The sequence below is a fragment of the Arachis hypogaea genome, chromosome 19, assembly GCF_003086295.3.
Source record: "Arachis hypogaea cultivar Tifrunner chromosome 19, arahy.Tifrunner.gnm2.J5K5, whole genome shotgun sequence".
NCBI classification, from domain to species: domain Eukaryota; kingdom Viridiplantae; phylum Streptophyta; class Magnoliopsida; order Fabales; family Fabaceae; genus Arachis; species Arachis hypogaea.
Genome location: NC_092054.1, coordinates 35,303,120 through 35,308,673, shown reverse-complemented (window position 1 = coordinate 35,308,673; position 5,554 = coordinate 35,303,120). Strand labels below are relative to the sequence as shown.

General features: G+C 37.4%; 1 non-coding gene across 1 annotated transcript; it reads right to left on the bottom strand.

Moving 5' to 3' along the window:
* Nucleotides 1-2,850: 2,850 nt before the first annotated feature.
* Nucleotides 2,851-2,958, bottom strand: LOC112780381 (small nucleolar RNA R71). Its single transcript, XR_003191222.1, has one exon. It is a non-coding gene; the product is annotated as a small nucleolar RNA R71 (small nucleolar RNA).
* Between the last annotated feature and the right edge of the window lie 2,596 nt (nt 2,959-5,554).

Sequence of the window (5,554 nt, the reverse complement as noted above, 5' to 3'; positions counted from 1 at the left end):
TTTTCACAAGAGGATAGGATGCAGCCATTGGCAAGGGTGATGCCTCCAGACGATTAGCCATGCAGTGACAATGCATCGGACCATTTTTCAGAGAGGATTAAAAGTAGCCATTGACAACGGTGATGTCCTTACATAAAGCCAGCCATGGAAAGGAGTAAGATTGATTAGATGAAGACAGCAGGAAAGCAGAGGTTCAGAGGAATGAATGCATCTCTATACGCTTATCTGAAATTCTAACCAATGAATTATATAAGTATTTCTATCCTTATTTTCTATTTATTATTTATTTTCGAAAACTCCATAACTATTTGATATCCGCCTGACTGAGATTTACAAGGTGACCATAGCTTGCTTCATACCGACAATCTCCGTGGGATCGACCCTTACTCAGGTAAGGTTTATTACTTGGACGACCCAGTGCACTTGCTGGTTACTTGTATCGAAGTTGTGAATGAAAAACGATTTATTAAGACGTGCGTACAGAGTTTCTGGCGCCGTTGCCTGAGATCACAATTTCGTGCACCAGGTTTTCAAGTTGTAAAAAGTGTGGTTTACCGTCAAAATATAAAATAAATCTTTTCAAAAATATATTTTTCTTCAGAATTTTTAAGAATGAATTCTAGCATTTCATGAAGCATGTTGAAGCCTAGCTGGCTGTAAAGCCATGTCTAATTCTTTTGGATAGAGGCTTCCAACCATCAGCATAGAGGCAAGTTAATTGGAATGTCAGCCGTGGCATGTCTGAGTTACATACTAAAGCTTGGCTGGCTATTAAGCCATGCCTAACCCTCGGATTGGAGCTTTTGACTAAGAATACAAGATTCCTGGAATTCATATTAAAAAATTTTGAAATCCTTATTTTCTTTTTCCTATATGTTTTTTCGAAAAAAAATATACAAAAATCCAAAAAAATAAAAAAATTCATAAAAATAAAAAATATTTCATGTTTCTTGTTTGAGTCTTGAGTCAAGTTGAAAGTTTGGTGTCAATCGCATATTCATCTTGCATTTTTCGAAAAATTCATGCATTCATAGTGTTCTTCATGATCTTCAAGTTGTTCTTGGTAAGTCTTCTTGTTTGATCTTGATGTTTTCATGTTTTGTGTCTTTTCTTGTTTTTCATATGCATTCTTGCATTCATAGTGTTTATACATGAAAAATTTTTAAGTTTGGTGTCTTGCATGTTTTCTTTGCATTAAAACTTTTTCAAAAATAAGTTCTTGATGTTCATCTTGACATTCAAAGTGTTCTTGGTGTTCATCTTGACATTCATAGCATTCTTGCATGCATTCATTGTTTTGATCCAAAATTTTCATGCATTGAGTCTTTTTCATGTTTTTCCCTCTCATCATAAAAAAAATTCAAAAATCAAAAAAATATCTTTCCCTTTTTCACTCATAAATTTCGAAAATTTGAGTTGACTTTTTCAAAACTTTTTAAAATCTAGTTGTTTTTATGAGTCAAATCAAATTTTCAATTTAAAAATCTTATCTTTTTCAAAATCTTTTTCAAAAATCAAATCTTCTTCATTTTTTTTATTTATTTTCGAAAATTTTTAAAATATTTTTCAAAAATATTTTTCTTATCTTTATCTCCTAATTTTCGAAAATAACATCATCAATTAATATATTGATTCAAAAATTTCAAGTTTGTTACTTACTTGTTAAGAAAGATTCAAACTTTAAGTTCTAGAATCATATTTTGTGATTTCTTGTGAATCAAGTCATTAATTGTGATTTTAAAAATCAAATCTTTTTCAAAACTAATTTCAATCATATCTTTTCAAAAATATCTTTCTATCTTATTTTTTTCAAAATCATATCTTTTTCAAAAATTTGATTTTAAAATATCTTTTCTAACTTCTTATCTTCTTATCTTTTCAAAATTGATTTTCAAATTTGTTTCAACTAACTAACTAACTTTTTGTTTGTTTCTTATCTTTTTCAAAACTACCTAACTAACTCCCTCTCTCTCTAATTTTCGAAAATATCTTCCCTCTTTTTCAAAATTTCTTTTTAATTAACTAATTATTTTAATTTTTGATTTTAATTCTCGAAAATTACTAACCTTTTTCAAAAACTATTTTCGAAAATCACTAACTCTTTTTCAAAAAAAATTACTTTCGAAAATTCTCTCTCTCTTATCTCCTTCTATTTATTTATTCATCTACTAACACTTCATCTCACCCAAATTCGAACCCCGCTCTTCCATCTGTGTTCGAATTTTTTCTTCTTCTTTTCTTCTACTCACACAGGGACCTCTATACTGTGGTAAAAAGGACCCCTATTATTATTATTTTTCTGTCCCTCTTTTTCATATGAGCAGGAGCAAGGACAAGAACATTCTTGTTGAAGCAGATCCAGAACCTGAAAGGACTCTGAAGAGGAAACTAAGAGAAGCTAAATTACAACAATCCAGCAAGCACCTTTCAGAAATTTTCGAACAAGAAGAGGAGATGGCAGCCGAAAATAATAATAATGCAAGGAGGATGCTTGGTGACTTTACTGCACCTAATTCCAATTTACATGGAAGAAGCATCTCCATTCCTGCCATTGGAGCAAATAATTTTGAGCTTAAACCTCAATTAGTTTCTCTGATGCATCAGAACTGCAAGTTTCATGGACTTCCATCTGAAGATCCTTTTCAGTTCTTAACTGAATTCTTGTAGATATGTGATACTATTTAGACTAATGGAGTAGATTCTGAAGTCTACAGGCTCATGCTTTTCCCTTTTGCTGTAAGAGACAGAGCTAGAGTATGGTTGGACTCTCAACCTAAGGATAGCCTGAACTCTTGGGATAAGCTGGTCAAGGCTTTCTTAGCCAAGTTCTTTCCTCCTCAAAAGCTGAGTAAGCTTAGAGTGGATGTTCAAACCTTCAGATAGAAAGAAGGTGAATCCCTCTATGAAGCTTGGGAGAGATACAAAGGACTGACCAAAAAGTGTCCTTCTGACATGCTTTCAGAATGGACCATCCTGGATATATTCTATGATGGTCTGTCTAAATTAGCTAAGATGTCATTGGATACTTCTGTAGGTGGATCCATTCACTTAAAGAAAACGCCTGCAGAAGCTCAAGAACTCATTGACATGGTTGCTAATAACCAGTTCATGTACACTTCTGAGAGGAATCCTGTGAGTAATGGGATGCCTATGAAGAAGAGAGTTCTTGAAATTAATACTCTGAATGCCATATTGGCTAAGAATAAAATATTGACTCAGCAAGTCAATATGATTTCTCAGAGTCTGAATGGAATGCAAGCTGCATCCAACAGTACTCAAGAGGCATCTTCTGAAGAAGAAGCTTATGATCCTGAAAACCCTGCAATAGCAGAGGTGAATTACATGGGTAAACCTTATGGAAACACCTATAACCCCTCATGGAGAAATCACCCAAATCTCTCATGAAAGGATCAACAAAAACCTCAACAAGGCTTTAATAATGGTGGAAGAAACAGGTTTAACAATAGTAAACCTTTTCCATCATCCACTCAGCAACAGACAGAGAACTCTAAACAAAATACCTCTAATTTAGCAAACTTAGTCTCTGATCTATCTAAGGCCACTATAAGTTTGATGAATGAAACAAGGTCCTCCATTAGAAATTTGGAGGCACAAGTGGGCCAGCTGAGTAAAAGGATCACTGAAATCCCTCCTAGTACTCTCCCAAGCAATACAGAAGAAAATCCAAAAGGAGAGTGCAAGGCCATTGACATAGTCAACACGGCCGAACCTGGAGAGGAAGGGGAGGACGTAAATCCCAGTGAGGAAGACCTCCTGGGACGTCCAGTGATCAATAAGGAGTTTGCCTTTGAGGAACCAAAGGAATCTGAGACTCATCTAGAGACCATAGAGATTCCATTGAACCTCCTTATGCCCTTCATGAGCTCTGACGAGTATTCATCTTCTGAAGAGAGTGAGGATGTTACTGAAGAGCAAGTTACCAAGTACCTTGGTGCAATCATGAAGCTGAATGCCAAATTATTTGGTATTGAGACTTGGGAGGATGAACCTCCCTTGTTCACCAATGAACTAAGTGATCTGGATCAACTGACATTGCCTCAGAAGAAACAGGATCCTGGAAAGTTCGTAATACCTTGTACCATAGGCAACATGATCTTTGAAAAGGCTCTGTGTGACCTTGGTTCAGGGATAAACCACATGCCCCTTTCTATAATTGAGAAACTAGGAATCTTTGGGGTGCAAGCTACTAAAATCTCAGTAGAGATGGCAGACAATTCAAGAAAACAGGCTTATGGACAAGTAGAGGACGTGTTAGTAAAGGTTGAAGGCCTTTACATCCCTGCTGATTTCATAATCCTTGATACTGGGAAGGATGAGGATGAATCCATCATCCTTGGAAGACCTTTCCTAGCCACAACAAGAGCTGTGATTGATGTCGACAGAGGTGAATTAGTCCTTCAATTGAATGAGGACTCCCTTGTGTTTACAACTCAAGGTTACCCTTCTGTAAACATGGAAAAGAGGCACAGTAAGCTTCTCTCAAAACAGAGTCAACCAGAGCCCCCACAGTCAAACTCTAAGTTTGGTGTTGGAAGGCCACAACCAAACTCTAAGTTTGGTGTTGAACTCCCATATCCAAACTCTAAGTTTGGTGTTGGAAAGTCTCAACAATGCTCTGAACATCTGTGAGGCTCCATGAGAGCCCACTGTCAAGCTGTTGACATTAAAGAAGCGCTTGTTGGGAGGCAAACCAATTTTTATTTATCTAATTTTATTTTTCTTGTTCTTTCATGTTTTATTAGGTTCATGATCATGTGGAGTCACAAAATAAATATAAAAATTGAAAACAGAATCAAAAACAGCAGAAGAAAAATCACACCCTGGAGGAAGACCTTACTGGCGTTTAAACGCCAGTAAGAAGCATCTGGCTGGCGTTCAACGCCAGAACAGAGCATGGTTCTGGTGCTGAACACCCAAAATGGGCAACATCTGGGCGTTTGAACGCCAGAATTGCACCCTGGAGAAGAGCTGGCGCTGAACGCCCAGAACAAGCATGGTTCTGGCGTTCAACGCCAGAAATGGGCAATAAATGGGGGTTCAACGCCCAGAACAAGCACCAATCTGGCGCTGAACGCCCAGAGTTGTGTGCAAGGGCATTTTGCATGCCCAATTTGGTGCAAGGTTGTAAATCCTTGAACACCTCAGGATCTGTGGACCCCATAGGATCACCTCAGGATCTGTGGACCCCACAGGATCCCCACCTACCTCCACTCACTTCTTCTCACCCCTCTTTCACACAATCCCATAAACACTCTTCCCCAAAACTCTTCACCAATCACCTCAATCTCTCTTCCCTATAACCACTTCACCACTCACATCCATCCACTCTTACCCATAAACCTAACTCATAAACCCCACCTACCTTCAAAATTCAAAATCAATTTCCCACCCAAAACCCACCCTTATGGCCGAACCTTACCCCCCTCCCTTCCCTATATAAAGCCCTCCATTCTCCTTCATTTTCACACAACACAACCCGCTCTTCCCTTTCTTGGCCGAATACACCCCTCCCCCTTCTCCTCCATATTTTCTT